The sequence below is a fragment of the Dermacentor albipictus genome, chromosome 2 (assembly GCF_038994185.2).
Source record: "Dermacentor albipictus isolate Rhodes 1998 colony chromosome 2, USDA_Dalb.pri_finalv2, whole genome shotgun sequence".
Lineage (NCBI taxonomy): Eukaryota > Metazoa > Arthropoda > Arachnida > Ixodida > Ixodidae > Dermacentor > Dermacentor albipictus.
In genome coordinates this window covers 124,222,414-124,244,354 of record NC_091822.1, presented here as the reverse complement: position 1 = coordinate 124,244,354, position 21,941 = coordinate 124,222,414, and the positions used below count along the sequence as shown (strand labels likewise).

The window sequence follows — 21,941 nt, the reverse complement described above, 5'->3', positions numbered from 1 at the left end:
GCAAACTATCCGGCAAATACGTAATACGCAATACGTAACCAATAAACGCAACTAATAAACAGCAGCCACAGGGACGTACACGGATAAACGCTTGTCCGTGTCCGGACTAGCTGTCGTCACTAAACTCTTCAAGTTTGTTAGTTACGGAACGCGAAGTAGAGCGCTCTCAAACGTTACTCTATGCGTGTCGGTCAGAAGGTTTAACCGGCCACACGTTCGGAAAACCGGCGCTTCCGGTCGAAAACCGGAGAGGTAGCAACGCAAGATCGACCAGATGGCTTGCAATGACGTCATCTCATAGCCGCCATGCTGATGCACTGGCACGGTGAAAAGCTTGGTCCGCGACGTCAACTGAAAGCTATGTGATATTTTGGCTTGACAACACCGCTAACTGCCCAGTATAGTCAAGAGAGGTATAGTCAAGAGAGGCCGCGCTACTCCCTGCAAATTGTCCCACTCGCGGATTGCCGATAACGGACTCCCTGCATGCGACGTAGCTGTGGCAGAGCCTTCAGCTATGTGCGGCATTGAGCTGCGCAAAATTTGCTGCGCGTAATGGTATTCTGTGGTTCCAGTGCGCTGGAAGGCAAAGAAAAAAAAAGGTCAGTAGTTAGAAGTAACAAGTGCACGCACACGCAACGGCCGGCCGTTGTGTGTAGAGCCCGAGGCGACTTTCGTTCGTCAGCTGTCTTATTTCTTTTACATATTTTAAGCACGCGCACGCACGCACGCACATCGCACGTGCGTGAACGATAGACCATGTGGCCTTGCTGAAACTTCGGTTAACGCTTCCCACTGCGGGCTTGGCAGAGCAATGCAGACTATACTTTCCCGCGCGCTTTTAATGCGTAATCATTCTTTGGTGAGTACCTCAGCAAAATCTGTACGTCACGCGAAAGGTGTAATGCATTCTATCTGCACGAAAATGCGTAATTCGCGAAGACATTTAATCGTTATAATAGTGTAACTGTACATGATTGGTAGCTTTGTAAGTGATCAGGATCAATTGAAACCAAGAAAAAAATATGATCAGAGAGAATTCCCACATTATCATATTTATGCATACCCACAGGGATACATGGGGCTCTATATAGAAAGTGCATGGGGAAACCTGTAGTAGGGGTGGGCAACTTGAAATTTGTGGATAGGCCAACTGAAATGTGGGAGTGGGCCAACTTAAATGTGGGAGTGGGCCAACTTAAAATTTGGGCGTGGGCCAAGTAAAACGTGCGGGTGAGCCAACTTTGATTTGGGGGTATGCTTACGCGCGCTTCCACAACTCCAGTGGGGTTTCTGCGTCAATTTTTGCCCAGCTGTCTATGTACAGCTTTAAAGGCGTGCGAAAGTGGCGACTACATATGGCAAACTCCTTCATTATAGACGTATGGGCCGGGCCCGCCTGTCCACACCTGCGGCTTACGAAGAGAGAGAAGCTCAGGAACTTCATGGAGTGAAATCCGTGAAATAACCAAGGCGTCCCGAGTATCATGCACCGAATTACACACACATACACAAAAAAGGGAACCCGAATCAGTTTATACGCGAATAAGACCAAGTCCATGGTGTTTGGAGTCTTATTGAGAAACCGCCAGCAATTATTTTAGTCCCTGACGTCTAAATGTTTATTTAGAAGTAATTATCTAACTTTTTAATTGTTATAGCAAGGCACGTCGAAACGGATGTACTTTCAGCAAAAGTCGCATGGCGTGTTTATTTTATTTTCCAGCCAGTACAGACACCCAGTGACACATGAAAAATACCAAGTGACTGCGTAACCTTGCGCACGGGATAGCAGCACCATCAAACAGTCTCAGTGGGGAAGCAAGCTGTTCATCTGTTACGAGGCCGAGGGGCGACGATAGCAGCACGCGTGTTTTTATGCGAAGCATATTTCGAGAGCTCAACCCAGCTCCTCAGGCGCGGCGGTGTCGCCATGAAACACGTGACACCGTGACGTCACGAGAGAGGAGAAGTGGCTTTGGCTCAACTCTTGCAAACGGGCTGGGTGGGAATCGAACCAGGGTCTCCGGAGTGTGGGACGGAGACGCTACCACTGAGCCACGAGTACGATGCTTCAAAGCGCTACAAAAGCGCATCTAGTGAATGCGGTGTTGCCTTAGAAACGAGCTGTTTCTAAGGCGTGCGTCTCTTGCTCAGGCGCACATTTCGTTGCCGCGCCGAACGCTGCTTTGCTCGACGCTCACCGCGTCCAATGCGGGGCGCCTAGTGTTACGAACTTGCACCGCTGTTCCACGATTACGGCTTTGTGGTCCCGTAGCGCTCGTCACCCGTTTCGTGACAGAGCGTTGGTAGCGAAGACTCCGAGCCTGGCGTCGATGAGAATAACAAAAGGGACTTTATACATTATATACAGGTTATCATACAGGACATGAACGGGTCGGCACTGGGGCCGAGTGCTCACAACAAACGCGACTGTTCTCGCACGACGACGTCCGGCGAAAACGCGTGACACATCTCACCCCAGTCGGGAGCGACACTGTCTCCCGGTGGGTCGGCGGATCCTGTTTTCGAGGCGGCCTCCTCGCCGCTTTATAATCCCCGAGGAACCATTGTCACTCAAACGGCCCAATACAAAGTCAGCACACGACGGTCGTCCGAGGGGTCCAACCAGCGACCGCGCTGGCCACCCGGTTCAAAGTTCGCGCGCGCGGTGACCTCCAGGCAAAGGGAGGTGCGGCGCCGGGCTGTCTGGCACACGCCGACACGTCCGAACACGCTGCTCGCCGAGGCTTCTCCCGCAGGACATCGCTGCCTGATGGCTCAGCATCTTGCCTTTTCAAGGGAGAATTTGGGCGCGCGCAGGATAGATTCTGCATCTTGCAGACTCGGAATCCGGGCTTGTGGTAATGGCACAACACTAGTCGCTGCCCTGTAGCCCGTTGTCTTACACCCCTTGGCGGGTCGACGGGAACGCTGTCGCGTTCCACTCTTGAAGGCGAAGCAGTAATGCATGAGTTGTTTCTTCGTCTAGCCGAACCAAATATAGCCAAGCAACAGCAGTTCACCAGGCTAAACAGTGGTTCAACAACTAAAATAAAGGCTAGTATGCTTCGCATCCTGGGCTTAACCTTACCTAAGCCACAGCCATTTTTTTTCCACGACGCGGAAGCAGCTTCCGGCGATTACTGTGTATTATCAAGACCGAGGAAATGCGCTGCCCTAAACGGGCAAGCCTGAGATGAACAGCTTGCCTCCCCCCCCCCCCTCCTTTTTTTTTGATGGCGCTGCTACATCGTGCGCGCGGATGCGTAATCACGTGGCTTCTTTATTAATAGTTCGCGGTCTTTCTCAATATGCCTTACCCCCGTATTCGGAAATACATCTTAATTTGAAGCCCATGCTTGACTTGATTTAAATGACGGCTGTGGTCAACGCACCTAAAGAAACGCCATGAGCGTCGTCGTCGCGTTCGCACCAGGCGTCATTTATATCAAGTCAAGCATGAGCTTCAAGTTAAGTTGCATTTCTGAATACGGCGGGCAAACTCTTCAGGGCTCAGCATTCTTGTATGCGTTGGCCCGTCCTTGAGCGTGCTGCTGTTTTCACGAAACGTTGAACGGAATCATTCTGACTCGACGGCGCGCTCCGGGCGTTGCCCTTAGCATTCGCATTCTTTGCATTGTCAAGCAGCGGGCAACTTCTTTCGTCGCTAATTAAGTTAGCGGAACAATAGAAGCGAATTAGTCTGCAGCTGCCGAGTGCGCGTCTCAGTACGTGAACACAGAAAGGCATTTGGTTCTTTCCTCCTGCAGTGGCTACTTGGCTTTCCTCCTTCACTCAATTCGTGCCGAGAATTCCTCATTTTTTTTCCCCAATGAGCTGCATCAAGTCCGCATTCGAGACCTACCCGTTCCAACGCTGCGTCATCGTAATACCTAGCAGTGAAATGGCGCGAATATTGAAATAGCCAGACAACGTCCTCGTCACACCCTGGCCCGCAAGGCAGGCCTTTCTGCGACGCTCATGCGAAACACGCCACTCGGGCTTCGTACGAAGGTCCCCGCCATCGCAAGTGGCACTCGACGTGTTTCGAGGAGGCGTGCGAGAGTTTCTCGCGCTGTTGATAGCGACGTTTCCGGAGTGGTCCGCCTTTCGCTCGTGCGATTCCTCGCACAGCCAGCGATGAAATATTGCGAGACACGGAAGTAGCACGCTTTGACGGAACGAAAATTCACATTTGTCTTGGAATTTGCGTCCCGTAAACTTTCGTGGCCGACTGCAGATGCTCATGTGCAGTATCCATGCATAGGTGTAAGAAAACTTGCTGTAGCGGATATATATATATATATATATATATATATATATATATATATATATATATATATATATATATATATATATATATATATATATATATATATATATATATATTGACACGTCTACTTGTCTTTATCGGGCGGTCGACACGTTTCACCGCCTAACAAATGTTATCGCACAGCGCAGGACGCGCTTGCATGTGTCGGAAGTTTCTGGAATGTTATCGACGGTTCCATCCGCTGTCTGTTGGGATGCATGCGGGTCCCAGCGATTACTCTGGAACATTCGACGATTGATCTATCAAAGCCGACGTGCTTGACCCGCTGATTAGATTTCGACGACCGCCGATCGTGTTCGCCGCTACCATTGTTCTTTGAGTGCAGCTTGCTTTTGAGGGCACAAGTTCGCCAAATAAGACGCTCGTTTCATTAATCACAGCTTTGCTGCCTTCTTAACCGTCACTACCACGTGACAGTGTGTGTGTGTGTGTGTGTGTGTGTGTGGGTGGGTGGGTGGGTGGGTGGGTGGGTGTGTGTGTGTGTGTGTGTGTGTGTCGGCCTCGCTTATTCTTACCTCCAACCGTTCATCTCACTGTCCAAGGTTTCAATTCGCTTCTCTGAGCTTCAGCTGTGCTGTAGTATCGATCGGAAGCTGAGGCCGACTTGCTTGGTGCAGCTTATGCTTGAGAAAGCCTGTTTATGCAATTTAGCATATCGTCTGTTGTGTTTCTTATTGTTCTAGTTCCTTGTACTTCAACAGCATTGACAACTTTCTAAGTCTTGGAATTAGAGGAATGGATCACTTGAGCTTTACAAGTATTCTTACCGTTCTTTTTTTCCCTGATAAATGAAGCATCAAATAAACGAGCATTTCCTTTCGAATTCTACTGCAGAGGTACTCAAAGGAACACTAAAGAGTAACATTACATCATCTTAAACTGCAAGAGCATTCTTTCAAAACTATATTTCGTTAATTTTGTACTTAAGGGTTGATTACTTGTATAAGTAGGGAAAGCCAAACTACCGTATCTCGCGGTACGTCAGTGGCAAGTCGTGTACTCCAGTGTGATTTCTCGTATTTGAGACGTTGCCCGCACAGCAAAAGTTCCAAAAACTTGCAAAGCTTATCCCATGCTTCCTTTAGCAGCGTGGTACTTCTTTGTCAATGGACAATCTACAAAGCCCTAGAAGACGCCGTCAAAGTCCGTGACGTCACAGGTGCGCTGTGGCGGAAACTTTGATGCGACGTCGTCATCCGTCTTTATGATATTGCGTTTTTTTTTTGTCTTATCGAGCCTTCTCTTAAGGTAAAATGACGTTTTCTTGGTATTGCAGAGGCGTAAATCACTACTACAGCTCAACTATTTTTTTCCTCCTTCAGTGTCTCTTTAGAAACGAAAAGAAAAAAGAAAAACGCCGTGCGCGCGACCGCGACGGTAACAGGGTCACGGTTGTTTTCGAGCGGAAACCAGCGGAACGGCAAGGAACGAGGAGGACTTGGGCGCAAGCTGCCGAGAGCGGCTCACGCTCGACTCATAAAGACGTTAGCGCTTCGCAAACCAGCGTGTCGAAAGCGAGTTGCCCAAGCTTCGGTCTGACTGGAAAACGAGCGAAAACGACTTGCAAACGCGTACCTTAATTTTAGCTCGTCGCACGTCGTCGCATCCCGGCCCCGAGAAGACACGGAAAGCCTTGGCACAACTACCTGACATAATCGCTTGGCGCGTGGTACGCACTTGTGTCACAGTTTCGTTCTTCCTTTTGTTACCGTTGAGCTTTATGACTTAAGTTACACGACGCCGCTAGAAAGAAAAATAACACTGATCGAAAAATCCATTCGATTCGAAGAGCAGAAGTCCCTCCATTCAATATGCCTGCATTCGCTGAACTATATATAGCACTCCTTGTTCGTTTCACTGGCGTTGCAATGTGGCGTCGTCTGTCACGTCGTCATTCGTTTCACGCGGTGCAGATTTCGTGCACGACGAGTGCAGAACATCTCCTGCTCTTGCGGGTAGGTGTACTGCGCCACGCTCGCGCAGGAGGTGACGGGCCAGTGCATGCTGCACGAGCTGTGAATCGCAACGAAGTGTAGTTCACGAAGTGCAGGCCGAATCGAATGCGACGTGGAACGCTTGTGAACGCTACTGGTGCGGTAGTGTAGAGAAGCGTTCCAAATCTGCAGCGACGTCTATATACAGTCGAACCGGATTATGACGAATAAGTGCGAAAAAAATAATTTTTTTTTATATGTCAAGTAATTCAATATACGCAAACTGGCCTATAACGAACTTAAGTGAACTTTTGTGACGCGCTCCTTATAGACGAAGTTGTTATATCCAGTGGGGAAAAAAAGAAGCGAGAAAGAAATCCACTTTTTGAATGCAAAACTACGTGTAGTATCGATAGTATACCTTCGCCTGAGCCTTGAGCTATTTCTCAGTGTCACTGTAATGGCGTTCCCTGTATACGGTGGGATTGCGTATGCCTGTTACAGGTCACACTACCCATTATGGCTTTATTGCGCTCGCAGCCCACGCCTCGGATTCGATACAGCCATTGTCTAGTTCGTTATGAGAGTCAGTTTACATGAGTAACGGTCGGTGACTCTGGCGTGTGCGGCATTGGAGAATAATTCGCTTTATTAGATTTCGTTATAGTCGCGTTCCACTGCAGCGCTACTTTCATTTGGTCACGGCGTCACTGCAGCAACTGACAGCAGCTGCTCGCAGCGCAGGGATTCGATGCAGTGCAAACTCAGAGAGAGAGAGAGAGAGAGAGAGAGAGAGGAGTGGGGTGCAGTGCAAGAGAAAAGCAGGCTGTAACAACGTGGAGCAGCGCCACTGCTGTCGGCGTACAGGTCGTGCCCTTCTTCGGTGATGCATGATTGACGAGCTGGGGCAGCGGATACGACCGCGCAGCCAGAACAATGGAGGGCACGCGCCAGCGCCAAACTGCCAGAATGTTTCCGATAAAACCCTCCTCCCACATGTTTCCGCACGCTGCGGCTGCTGCCTGCACATAGCTCTTGCTTGCCTGTCCCGCGTTTCGCAGCATCGCCAGTGGCCCGAAAAAAAAAAGACCGTATACGCACAAAAAGACCGCCCGTATACCACACACCTTCCGGCGTGTACCGTTGGAAACAACGCCGTAGCGTGCAGTCTACTCACGCAAGTGCGTATACCTCTATAGCGAAGCGAAATCTCGGAAAGTGCAGGCTAGATGGTTCGATACAGTCGCTGTTACTATAACGATGCGACGTGGACGAGACCGAACGACAAGGACCGTGCGCTACACATGCAAGCAAAATATGAACATTCTTACGTGCAGCGAATCGCACGATGCGATGGTGCGTGCGGTCCATCGCTGCGGACTCGGTCGCGATTGCCGCTCGCTGTCGAAACGCGTCGAGTTGTCTACAAAAACGGTGTTAGAGGGAATTTCGGCGCACGACCGTTCAACAGTATACCGTAGAATGACAGGTACGTACAGGTATTTGTCTACTTTTCGTACTTGCGGATTCGGACCTTCTGCCGGCGTTACTTAATAAGCTTCGTAACTACTTCTGAATTTCCCAAGAAATCGTACCTATAAATGCACGACTGCCACGAGTCTCTGCGCGCATTCATAATCATTGCGAGTCGTTGCATTCACAAAGCAATGCTTTGCTGGAAACAATCAATTTGCTAAGTCACGAAGCCGTTTGAAGCGACGAAGTTTGCCTGCACCTCCCGTAGACACTAGCCTCAGAGTTGCCTCTGGTTAATTTTGCAATTTTGCCCTGCAGTGGGCGTAACCCGCCTGATGATGATGATGATGATGACGATGATGATGACGACGACGACGATGATGATGATGATTATGATAATGATGATGATGAATTTTGTAAGAAACGCTACGGCCGAAACGTGACCGTCGCAACGTGCACACTTCCCGCCGTCACTCCCGTTGCAAGGGAACCGTGCAATGTAGTGAAGGTTGCAGAAACAGCGAAATTGTCTACGTATCGCTGCTCGGAAGCCTTTGTTTTAAAAACAGGGCCGGCGCACCTATGCGTAGCGTTGCGATCCTGCGCGGGAAAGAGTGAAAATGTGAGGACACTAATGCTCTGCTGCTCTTGTAGGTACAATTAAGGGTGCATACGTGCTCTTCGAGTCGCGTTATTCTTGAATGCAGCTACACACACGATACCTTTAAGTAACGCGCAAACTGCGTTGACTAAGGAAATTACAGCCCACGTGTTCACCATACATTATGTTGTCATTGTTCTGGCTTTAGTGTCCTTACAACTGTTGTCTGGGAGAGAGAAGAGAATGGCTCAGTTTTAGAAGTCCTCGTTATCGGATAGCTTCGTAAACAGCAATAAAAAGAAATCTGTAAAAGAAAGAACGAAAGGCACTACAAGAAAGTACATATCAAATAAAACAGGCGCACTATTACACGTTGCTGATAGGTAGATTTGCCTTACTGAGTTTGGCTATCTTAGTGCGCGAGTGAGAGACAGATAGAAGCAAGGCAGGGACGCTAGCCAGAGCTGAGTTCTCGGTTTGCTACCCTGCCCTGGGGTAGGGGAACTACACCATTTACGCGTTCTCGCTATGGACCTGTACCTACATTTATCACTGGGCAGCCGATGGTGGTTTCTTTCCGTTAGGTCGAAGGCCATAAGGCTGCAATATTGTAGAAGTTTATTAGTCAGAAAAAAGAGACCTAGCAGGTCCTTTGTACCTGACCATACGAGAGCTAGCACGCTCGTTCTGTCTTTTCGCGATTCGCTTGCCGCAGAGTTGAAAGACGCGCCGCGCCCTCTCTGTTGCCAACAGCTTGGGTAAGCGCGCGCAGCATGCCACTGGTTGGACGCTGTCCAGCGGTACGTTCGCAACACCGTAGCGTATGTGCGGAGTAACAAACATTGAAACTCATGAGAAACGTTGATGCCAGCCCCTTATAATCGCTGTCTGGTGATAACAAGTACCGTTATCGGTGACGTTAAGCGCCTGAGGGCCTCGAGTGCTTGAACACGCCTGCGTGAGCCGAACTACCGACCTGTCGTCATCTAGTCGGAGACATATGCCCATTTTGTCGTTAACAGCATTGGCCGACGAGTCTTCCTCTTGTACCATCGATAACTAACACCACTCGTATTCTTCGTCGGCGTTCTGAGGTTCATTAGGAAGATCCACACTACGCATAAGAACGCCAGCCATTTTCATTATGCTCGCCAGCATGCTATACATACAGTTCGCATAAATTTTCGGGACGCAAGATCTGTCAGGCGCAGAAGTTTCGGACGTTGCGCCTTCGGCAATTTAATGAACTTCACCGCAAAACGTAACTCAGTGAGCATCATCTTCAAAAAGAAAAAATGAAAATAAATAAATAAATGATCAAACGACCCATCTAAGTTCGGCGAGTTCCTGTTAGCAACGCCGAGAAGGTTTTAATTCCATGTAATACCGTATATATACTCATTTAAGGCGCTCATTCGGCACTTCGGGCAGCGCTATAGCAATGTCTTGGTCAGCACCAAGAACATTGTTGTAACGCGGCATTAGAAGCCAGCTAAGGACCGTAAATTAGCGTGTTATTAAAAGAAAGTATTTTCACGACGTTTGGTTTTTAATACTTGTTGAAACTCGGCGGATCTGCCGAAATATGTTTTTTTTTTTGTTTTCAATGCTGCTCATTAAGTTAGTTAGTACGTGGATTTGCCTAAACTTCTTCCTTTTGGCTCCAAACAGCGTTGTGACTTTTGCAAATGATCATTTTCACCGAACTATTGCGTTATAAGTGCAACAGCTTGCCGAAAATTCTGCAAGTGCGCCTTGTCCTATTGACGGTTAGAAATACAGGCTTGCTTCGAAGTTCCGGTTCACAAAGGCGCGCAGATCCAGAGTAGTAAACAAAGCCGCAAGCGCGTCTGAAGCCACGACCTCGACCATTAGACAAATCCGTTGACTAACCGTCATGCCCACAGCGGCTGTACGATCGCAGTGCCACGGTTTCCCTATAGTAAGATTTGTATGAAACTCTATGGTTTCTAGAAGGCACCGAACTACTGGCTCAGTCTTGATTTTGTTCACAAACACACCAGTTTGCTAGGGGCGACAGCTCGCGCAAAAAAAAATGTACGTTAGTGAATTACACAAGCGGAGAAAATACCAGGCGCGGTCTTGCAAGACTAACGGCGCCGGAAAACATCGAACAGCGTGGCCCTCGGCCCCCAGTCACCACAGCGCTTAATGCGGGAAAAAAGTGAAACTAGATTTATACAATTATAAATGTATTGGTGTTCGACGTAGGTGTCTATTGCACAATCCCTCGCTAGTATAGTACTGAAAAATGTCAAGGACGTTGCCTTCGAGCGGAAGATAAAAGGCGTCGACTACGCAAACTACGAAGGAAAGGTATGCCGGCTTGGTGAATAGCTATGCTGGTGTTTCGGCACATCAGCCTCCGTCTTTTTTGTATCTGTCCATATGTCTATCTCTCTACTTCTTCAGTTCTTTTCTTTTTTGTTGCTCTGAAAAAAAAAAAGAAACGCCGAACTGAGAGGGGAACAGAAGGAAAGAAACTAAAGTGTGCGTTGGGGGGAGAGTGGTGGAAAATAGGTGGAAGCCAGACAAGGATTCGCTTTCAACGCTTTCACGGAAAAGCGCTTGGAGGGCGTTATACGCACGAGCATGATATACTGGCATATTTGCCACTTTATTTCATCTCGTTTCTTTTCCTTCGTAGCGCCATATGATTCGCCGTTTTCGCGGGCATTGTGCGCGCCCTTACAAAAAATTTTAGTAACATTTTATAAACCGTCTTTAGACAAATGTTACTAGAACCTATCGACATTCTATAAAACGTCTTTAGACACCGTAACAACTTCCTAGTAACCTCCTGCCGACTATTGGCCACCGATATTGAATTGAAAGTATAGATATAAAATGTCGATAGAATTCTTACCGACTGCTTATTATCTTATGTCGTTAAAAAGTGTCAACTGTGAAGCGACTATTTATTGACCACCTTTATACATCCTAACTACTTGCTAGTAACATCCTGTCGACTATTCGCCACAGATAGTTGACAGGATATTACTAGATAGTTGTTAGGATGTATAAAGGTGGTTAATAAATAGTCGCTTCACAGTTTTTAGAAAGTACATAAAAATTTTATCCAGAGGTAATTACTTTTGCAATTATATATTGCAAAAGTAAGCTTTGATTATCTCTGAATAAAATTTTTATTTGCTTCCTAAAAACTGTGCAATGACTATTTATTAACCACCTTTATATATCCTAACGACTTGCTAGTAACATCCTGTCAACTATCTGTCTTTGGCGAATAGTGATTGCCAAGTGGCTAGGTGTGGCATGCAACAGAAGAAGACGGGTTTCCATTTGTGCTTGAACACATCCATTTAATATCCCCGGGCTAGTAAGGAGGACGAGTTCTCCAGCTGCCCTGGAAGTAGGCTGAAATGTTGCGTTGTGTAGTCTAGAAACGAGAAGAAAAAAGGCAATATATTAGTTTTGCTACAGTGACATGAGACAAGAAGTGCCATGAGAAGTGCACAAGAGACAAGCTTTCAATCCTGTGAGCTATAAACATCTCCACCTGTTTTGTGCAAAGTCCTAAAAATGCATGAAATGACTGAATTCGTGCATTAAAGCTGGGAGCGTGATGGATGTGCATAACACCAACAGATGCACGACACATAAACTCTATCGTACCAATTGTCATCTACAAACAAAAGCTGTAAATCAACTTCAGTTTAATGAACTTCGATATTCGTATTGTGACTAGTACATGGAAGTTTCATGTGTGAATTACCTTAGGAAAGGCAAGGTGTCAGTCATAACTATGCTGCAGCTTTGCTTGGGCACAGGTACATAGAAGAGTTGATTTTTATGTTGCACTTAAGAAACACGAAATGATACAAGCAACACGTAAGCAGTTGAACAGGCATTACGGACGTTCTACAGCAAGATTACAAAATGCCTTTGTTGTGCAGGCAGACATTGTCAAAGTGAGCTTGTTACTAAACATGTTAGCTTTCCACAAGACAGGATATTATATTATCAGTGCATTCACATGACCAGGGCCTCTATCACAAAAATACACATGCCAACAGTAATGACAATTTTCTAGTTATGGTGGCAAAGCTTGCATTATAATATGCTATTATAATCAGGTTAATAGCTATTTTAGCAGGAAAGAAAGGAGTATACCCTAAGATAGCATTGAAATTGCCATGAAAGGAGTTTTGTTGAAAACTGCACAAAGAATATTAAGATGCTTCTTTGTGACATACATACCCACTATGGTGTTGACCTTCTTGGAATCCAACGGATCCTTCTGTGGAAGGCATTTGACAGCCGCCCAAAGAAGGACCTCCCTTCAACGTCTTCTATTGAAAAAGGAGCTTTAAGGAGGCCCTCCGCGAAGTGAAAGCCTGAGTTGTTAGCATCCAGGCACAGCCTCTTCAGCAGGCCCTTTTCAACGTATACACCGTCACCGATGTCTACCTGTGAAAGAATACAACAACCAAAGATTCATTTTATACGCATTTGATCAAGGAATGGTTAGGAAGTAGGGTAAGGTTTGCAAAAACGGAAGTCGCTGCTTCTTGTTGATTCGGTTTAAAGAACAAAGCAGCCTTACGTATACCATACATGCATTGTACTGAGCTGTGTACTTTTACGTAAGACTAGAAAGTATTGGGAACTTCAATGCGAAAGAAAGACATGCATCTGCCTAGAACTAAGCAAATGTGTGCCACCCCTTGACACAGAGTGAGATCTGGTGCTGTTTTAGTGATTAGCAGACATTGAAAGCTTCAAGCCTTATCGAGTATAGGGCCAAGCTGTGCTCGATTAGTGGCGCACAAGTGCTTGAGAACTATCAAACAAGATGCAATTGTCTTCAAATACAATTCTGACTTCCCCTTGCAGGCATGCACTTTTAAATTTACTGACTGCACTTGGGTGTAAAGATTTTGTCTGACAGAGTGAATAAACAATATACGCAAGCAGCATTTTCATAGTTAGCGTAGTCTTTAATAGGTACTGATACCTTCAATTTAGAAAGCGCTGTATATTGGGCCTCATCAAACTAATTTCACAAAAGGTTTGTCAAGGTAAAAGCATAGAACTTTAGTCATTAGAAGACAGGTGAAAGTAGTTAATTATTGCAATTATTACGGAAAATAAATTTCAGACAGCTCATCCCAATGAGAAATGGATGCAAGCAGTTTGTACATACCACATAAGCATTTAGATATCAAAAATAGGGATTAGAGAAAACCTTCCCTTAGAGGTTCATTATTACAAGCAGCCATGCCCTCGAGAAGACATAACTTCTTTTTCTGCAGGCAGAAAGAGGCTCGAGTATTTTATTGACACATATATGTGCCCATGCATATATGTCATCTCTGTTGTAAACCTTTTTTTCATGTACATGCAAGGTGTGTTTATAACATCTCATTGTGCACAAAATTTGCGTAATAATTTAAAGACCGCGATTTTGTAGCGATGGTATTCCTTTGCGCTATTCGTTAGTAGGCTGACCGACGCCCCGGCCCGTGCTACGTACTGCAGCTGCCGGCCGTTTGCGGTGGGCGAGAAGAGTGATATAGAATCGAGGGGTAAGTATTGCTACAAAATCGCAGTCTTCAAATTATTACGCACTGCCGAACGAACACAAACTTTCAATGTGTTTTCATAATTGTGTGCCCATTCAGGCATAGCAATCAAGGCGGGTAGCAGAATGCAAGTACGCTGTAACATCAGAGGAAGCTTTCGCAAAATTGCTTGCTAAATGTGCACAGCAACATGGCTAACATACGATAGGAAAGCGCTTTGCTCTAGCTAGTTAGACAACGCTCATTACGCAAATCATAAGCTTCAAGATTGCGCGCAAGCGCCAAACTTGCTTACCTTTCAAGACTTGGCAAACGCTCCTTCGTCTAGCAGGCACAGAAGCACCGCCGTTTCTCTGGCGCAAGCACTGTAGAACTGCCGATGAACTCCAGCTCCACAAAAGCACAACCTTCAACAGTCTTCCAAATCCCCAGTACCAGACTTTTGACGAGAGCGCCGGCAGGTAGCTCGGCAGAACAAAGGCAGTTCGGACGGGAGCTGTACTAGGGCACTCACTGACGACACTGGTGGATCGCTCGAAACACACGGCGAACTAATGGCGTTAAACGAGTCCGGAGGGTTTGGGATGGTCACTGCACACAACAAGCAGCACGTTTTGTCTAGGCACTTCTAAAATTTACCTCAAATACCACCTTACTGCAGGGAGCACTCACGCCAACCAACGTGGTGTGTCGACCAAACAAATACTACAGTAGCGCCACTCTGCGGTTTTTTAGAAAAATGTATCTTAAATGAAAAAATTGCGTGTTTTTTTCTAATAACATTTGATAGTCTTTTAATAAATTTATTTGGTCCAGAAGTGTGTACTTTGTACTTTGTGATACGAAGTTTAAGGAAATGTATATATAATAAAAACTAAGCGGATGTTGCCTTCAAGATTCGCAATTGCTTCAGGTGCGTGCAGGTTGCAAAAGCATGGCCTTCGAGATCCGACTGTCACTCAAAGGAAGCCGTAGTAGGAGGCGGAGAGGCATTTAGGCCCCAATAATTGGGTTTACAGTGCCTAGGTAGGCTTCCTTATTTATAAAGTGTATACGGGGACTTCAGCCGAACCATGAGCGAGCTATACAGACGCACGCGGTACGATTCGGTGTCCGATCCGACGTGCGGCGCTGCATGCTACGGCATGAGCGGCGCGTAAGCTCCGCCCACATCCAACTCCCCAGCTTGAGTTGATATCCACGTCGAGAAACGCAATATAAACAACTCTGCACCACACTGCTTCGCTTTACGCGAAGGCTGTCGATAAAATTATGCCCCTGTGAGTGACAGAACACTTCACGACGGCGCGTTGTCCACTGACGGCTCCGCTAAAGCCAGCGATAGGGCCGGTAGGCATAGCTAGGCGGACGCTGCAGCCGACGGCGCTTGCGATCCAGTACGAGCTCGTCGAAGAGTGCTTATTTTTGCCAAAACAATGAACACTGTACACTTAGGTCGGCCGTAATTAAATACAATTGGTTTACTCGACGCAGTCGTTGCGAAGGGCAAACGTGCAAGCGAAGCGAGCGGCCTCGCTCAGACGGTCGGTGTGTGATGTTTGCTCGCGAAATGCCCTCGCGTCGCGGCTCCCGATCTCACTAGTAGCTTAGCGCTAGTGTACAAGGCGCTGGTTTGCGTAACAGGCACACGTTCGAGATAATTTTACTGAACTGGTAACTATTTCATGTCAGAAACAAACTGCAGCAGGCAAGGAAAAAGAATAACTGCGAGAAACCGGAAAGCCAGCACCGCCTCCGTGGAGGGAACGTCAGAGAACGTCACATGCCAGCCGCGCTGCCAATGGCTGCGGCCAGACGACGGTGCAGTTGTCGGACACGTCGAACGATGAAAATCTGCCCGGTTTGTCGCACGCCGGACGTCCGATCCGGCGCTTCGGCACGGCAAAACACCTCGATTCGGGCTGCAGTTTCGGCGCGTCAGACGCTGGATCGGACACCAAATCGGACCGTGTGTCTCCCGCTTTAGTTGGCGAACACGAGCCGATCAGCGCGCCGTCTAGTGCGATGGTGCATGGCCTACGGGCTTCTTTGACACCTACTGAGCACAAATTCATGATCACCGCTCATATACACGCTTCCCATGGCACTAGCTGTCATGTTTTCGAGAATACGTGCCCACATCTTGAATTGGTGAGACCATATTTTCTCTTAGCGTCCGGCATTAGAAGCATTTTTTTTCTATGAACATTCTACTATCATCTGTTACTAGGAAGTTGATTAAAAATTAGGAAAACAGTTACTGTGCAAAAAAAACATTTTTTTAATGCAGCCAGTCTTTGCATATTCATTTATAGTTCAGATGCTGTTATATGTTCATTTTTCACTAAATCATTTTTAACAACTTTGTAGTAACCAGTGTTACTAGAAAGTTGATTGCAAATTGTGGAAAGTTACACCTGTCCATGAAACAACACTGTCTTGCACCAGCAATGTTCACTGAATAATTATAACCTTATTGAATAATATTCATGCATGTTTTGTAACTTGGGTTATGTACTTTAAGAACATAATTATTTTTATTACCTTCCTATTGAATCGTGTTTTTAAAAAGTTAAAATAGTGTGTCTTAACTTTCTAGTAACTTTCTTTTTACATACTGAAGTTAGAAAAGAAGTAACCAACTTTCTTTTGACAAACGTTACTAAAAAGTAAAAGTCAATAGGATGTTACTAAAGTTGATAGGATGTTGATAAAAGTTCTAAAGAAAGTAAGGAAGCATTTTTGTATGGGCGTATAGGCGTGTGTATACGCAGCATACGCAGCCGTGCGTTTCGAGCGTGATTCAATCGAGCACGACAGCGGAAGTCGGCGCCGCGCTCGAGCGCGGCACGCTCGTGTTTATTTCTGCAACAGTTTTTTTTTCGTTTATTTCTTTCTCTCTTTTTCGTCCTTTCATTTCTCTGAGCGAAATTTACCAGCGAGTGGTGAATATATATTGGCTACTGTATTCATTCCGCTCTATATTCATTCGGCGAAAATTGAGGCACGTATACTAACTCGGGCAGCGCCGGTCTCGGTACGCTAGGCACTTGCTTTTCGTTTCATTTTTTTTTTCGTTGACGCTTTCACTGCTGCACGAGCTAGAATTACGGTGCGCAGCAAAGGCATGTTGCAACCTGCACCGATCTTGCTAGTTATAGCCGGGAATGCATACAGGTGCGGCATCCGGGCGAAGGCGACCTCCAAGGCCCGCACTGCCGGAAGTATTTAAACAAGATCGAGAAAACGAAACTACAGAAGGCGAATTGCTCTTCCTGCGGCTGCCTGTGTGCGTGATAGCGGGAAGGAAGGAGGGGGTGGCGGCGGTGTTCTTGCACAGAGGCATGGCTTTTCGGGCGAGAGCGTACTTAGAGCGCCGCTAAGCCACAAACGCGCATCTCGCTTTCGAGTTGGATGTAAGTGATCTAAATTGTGGAGCTGAACTGCCCGAAAATGTACAGTGATTTACGAAGGGCGCTGCATGTGGAGAGGGGCTGCAGAGTAACATCGACCAACTGGCGTTCCTTAACGTGCGGTTAAATCTAAGAAGACGAACTCGTTTGCAATGTGGCCGCCGCAGTCGGTATTCCAACCCGCGACCCCGCGGTCAGCGGCAGACCGCCTCGTGCACTGCTGTTCAGAAGCAAACATGCAGCGCCACTGCGGCGAGTGCCAGTGAAAAATGTGTTCCCCTGCTCGCCGCCACGCAGGGGTCAGAATGGCCAGTAGCGACGCCAACCTTTACACGCGGTGAAGGAAAACAAAAAAGCTTTTGTCTACTGGCGTGTGCATAGAGGTCACAATGACTATAAAATACACCGCCTGGAAGCTGGCGACGGTACAATTCTATCGATTTCCCTGGAAATCTTACACGAGGCTGACTGCAGCCGTCCATCGCGCGCAAGGTAGAGAAACGCGCCTTTACTTCGCGCGGGTTTCCTCTGCTTGCTCTCTTAAGATATCGTTAGGACATAGTCGCGTCCCTTGTTTTCAATAATTTAGGGGTGGGAGAACATTCGAAGCTTCGAATATAAATCGACTATTACTATGTAATTGTTCGTATTCCATGTATCTTTGAATAATTGAAGCTAACCAAATATGTCGCAGTAACATACTGTTGAAGTCTTGTTACCGTTCTCCATCTGCTAAACAAAGTATCTGAAGTTATGAGATCTGAAACAGCGACAGAAGTTGTTACAGGAATACAGAAACAAAATGGATAGTGGAATCGTTGTTTTCGATTTCGCTGCAATAGTCTACATGACAGCCTGTGAGTGCTGCTTCTAGAGTGTCATTTTTCGGCAGTCTAGTCATGCCGCATTTTTATCGTTCACGCTATACGACCACATACGTTCTTTTCTTGCAACTGGTCCTCTTGCATGTTTTTGCTACACACATGTCCTCCGGCAGTGCTATTTTTCTTCTTTTTCGGCAGCCACAGCATGTTTCTAAAGCTCTATTCCATACAGCCGCCAGTCATTCTTATAAAGCTTGTTCGCAACCGGGCTCTAAAGATATTGTGACGCTGTTTATGCAGTTTTTAATGAATGACAACTAGTAATTATATTTTAGAATGAACCTTTGCCATACGATGAGCTGCCTTTTCTTTTTTTTTTTTTGCTGATCATTGCTGGCGTGGTAACTAATTATGCATGCAGAAATAAATACTCTTGCTGTAAATACCTACATGCGTCTTTGGTTTACTATCCGATCTTTTATACTTCATATTCGTATTCAATTCGTATACGAAAAATGTGGTATTCGCCCACTTCTACTTATTAATATTAGTGAACATGTAACATATTCGCACTCGAGGCACTTCATGCGGGTACGTACGCCTATCAAAAACCGGAGAGCTCAATTTGCTGCATCTCCCTTTCGGGGGGGAGGTGCTAGATAACAGGTGTCGCGTTTGTGCCAAGCCGACACGTCAAGCTGGCGTTAACACGCGGCTTCCCAAAAAATGCAAGCACTAGAAACAAGCGTTCCGATAACAACCGGAGAGAGAGATAAGATAATGCAGAGAAAGGCAGGGAGGTTAACCAGAGGTAGTTCCGGTTGGCTACCCTGCGCAGGGGGAAGGGTTAAAGGGGATAAAAAGAGAAACAGAGCGGAAGAGGAAGATAGAAAGAAAGAGAGACAAGCACGAACAAAGCGCGTACAGTAAAGAGCGGTAGGGGGCGGCATTCTTAGAGTCTGTCGTGAAGCCCCGTAGACCGCAGGAACCTTAATAATACGAGTAAGGCCTTTAACGCGGATGTTTTTTCGGAGCATTGTGCGCGGCAAGAAAACACTGTGCTCATGTATAAGCGCACGTCGCACTCCACGCTGTGTATTTGTGCCACGTGCACTTTCCGAAGATCTCCGACGGATCGGCGGCACTGTATACTGACTCGTTCTCTTGCGCAGTGCATGATTAGCGACGCACAAGTCAGCATCGCAAAACCAAACAGCTCCGTTTGAAGTACTGGCGAACACTCCTTATTCTCCCGTAGCCGCAAAACGGTAAGTGCATGGGGCTCCTTTCGCGATGTCATTATCACACGGCGACGACCAAGTGCGGCGCGTTTGAGGTCTCCTCTATTGAGCGACAGTTACCGCGCTGCACTTCACCTTTCGCAACTTTTACTTAAAGGGACACTAAAGGTTACTGTGAAGTCAAGTTAAACTGATAAAGCAATGCTCTAGAGCGTCTCAGGCGTCAATATAATCGCGAACAGAGCTTTAGTAACCGAGAAATTGAGATAAACGCATGACACGATTTGAGACCCCCCAGCGACATTGCGGTACTACCCCATTGACGAAGGCACTCCTCATCATAATTTACGTCACTAGTACTTAACTACTCATATTAAAAAAAGATATTTCATTAGGTGAAAGGCCAGAAGAAAATGCTACTTGTCTACTTCTGTTCAATTCGAAGAAAACATAACATTTTGACGTTATCCTTCAGTAGTATGGGTGGTCGAAAGGTTTCCTTTTCGCTCGACTCTGCGCGCTCGACTCTGCGCCGCACGCGCTTTGGAGTTTCAGTTGTTTCGTTATCGCGTCGTGCTGCGCTGGTTCTACTGGTTAGCAAAACTTGCATTTGGATCAAGCTGCGAGAATGCCACGTCCACGTGATGTCATAGGATGCGCGAACGGTCCGCGGAACTTGGCCAAGGGCCGTTGCAGCGACGAATTCAACGTTACTCATCACTGTGTGCCAACGAGTGAACCTCTCCGTTCGAAGTGGTTAAGTGCCGTACTTCTACCACAGCGCGTTCGAAAAGAGCCGAAAGGTCGCATAGTGTGCTCGCTGCACTTTCGTCCGATGGATTACGAGTTCAACGCCAACTTACTGAAGTCGTGTGGAGTGCCTTTCAAAGCTTTTCCGTAGCGCTGTTCCGTCGGTCTTGCCTGCATTCGCCGAAGCGCAAGAACAACTGCAGGTCGAAGAGTGAGTGCAGCATTTGGTTTTCACGAAGGAAAAGCTACAAATGTGCGAATATGTACAGCCATGACATACAGTTGCCGTCGTAGTAGTACGCAACGACGCCGGCAGCGCGAGCCCTCAACAGCAGGTCACGTTCATCAGTGCTTAAATCGCTGAAGTCGAGCCAAGCATCGCGAGCCAATGTGTCGTTGTCAGGGTCGTCCATTGCAACGAGCGTCAATTGCAAAGTTGGCGTCATAAAATAAAGAACCAGCTTATATATCGTCGCGCGCATTCCCTTCCGTTAGCCACCGTAGTTCCGCCATAGAATAAAGAACCAACTTGTTCCGCTTTCGCGCTGCTGTCGGCTCTGCCTTGGCTCTGTTTCTGGCCGCGCGCTCGCGTTTTGCTCAGAAAAGCCGTTGCGCCGTCTGCGGGCGCCGTTTTACTCACCGACAGCGCAACGTCACTATGAGACCATGACGTCACCACTCCTCGATCGGAGGGCGGCTGATTTGAACTGCGCTAGAGGTACGCGGACGCTTCAGAACGCATTTTCTCTTAAAATAAGTCTCTTATAATAATAATAATAAACCTCGAAATAATAAACCTCTAATATAGTAAACTTCGAGGTTAATAAACCTCGAAACAAGCGTTTCGAGGTTTCCGGGATGATGTTTCAGCAGTCCACGTTGACTTAATATTAACCTTTAGTGTCCCTTTGAGAATCGCTCTTGGCGGCGACAACAGCCGCGCACAACTTCGGGCTACGCGCCGTGAAGGGAACACGGGGAGTGTGCTCGTCCTGGCCGCAGTATACGGGGCGCCTCCATACGGGCGTACGAGGCCTGCCGAGACGAGGCCTGCTAGCCTCGGCGGATCACGTTCAAGTAATCAGCTTAAGAGGTCGGAATGAAATGCTAGCAAGAAGAACTAAAGAGCATGAGCGATTCCATCTCGTGAGCGGTGTGATTTGCTTCAGTGTGCCCCCCTTCTGTTGGGTCACGAGTGTCCTTGTTGAGTTTTAACTTGCTTTTCCTTAGGACGTGTGCAACTGTACGTACACTGGCACCGACTTCATTACTGAAAACGTTCTGCCTCGCGTAATCGATTTAATATCTCCCATCGATTGAGTATAGCCGTGTTGCAGCAAAAGAAGTACTATAGGTGTCGCGGCCGAGCCACTAGGGCTCCTAACTATACTGAAGCCGTAGGAGGCGGTTTCAATGAATCCTTCAGGAAATATTTAATATGTGTGTGTGTGTGTGTGTGTGTGTGTGTGTGTGTGTGTGTGTGTGTGTGTGTGTGTGTGTGTGTGTGTGTGTGTGTGTGTGTGTGTGTGTGTGTGTGTGTGTGTGCGCGCGCGCGCGCGCGCGTTCTCAAATTTGTTGCTTGTTCAAGTCTTCAGATCGCGTGTGCAAAATCATCTGCGGTGGAATGCTGCACACGCCGTAGCAGCGCCAGAACTGTATCGCGTTAAAACTTCCGCGCGATGCTTCGTAGCACGCACGCAGCTTGGCTTGGGTGAGCGGGAGGCTGTAAAACGTTACATTATGAGACGTCGACGTTTTCTGAGACCGGGGTGATAAACGTCACAGCTGCGGGCGCTCTC

The 21,941-nt window shown here is 47.1% G+C and overlaps 1 protein-coding gene and 1 long non-coding RNA gene across 4 annotated transcripts in view; one reads left to right on the top strand and one right to left on the bottom strand.

Annotated features, from left to right (window-relative positions):
• Nucleotides 1-21,941, top strand: part of LOC135910736 (beta-1,4-glucuronyltransferase 1-like) — a 113,971-nt gene that overhangs the window by 72,175 nt on the left and 19,855 nt on the right. The window lies entirely within an intron of this gene.
• Nucleotides 11,483-14,593, bottom strand: LOC135910712 (uncharacterized). The gene is made up of 3 exons (XR_010567114.2): nucleotides 14,210-14,593; nucleotides 12,590-12,799; nucleotides 11,483-11,768 (listed from the first exon to the last, which is right to left on the bottom strand). It is a non-coding gene; the product is annotated as an uncharacterized lncRNA (long non-coding RNA).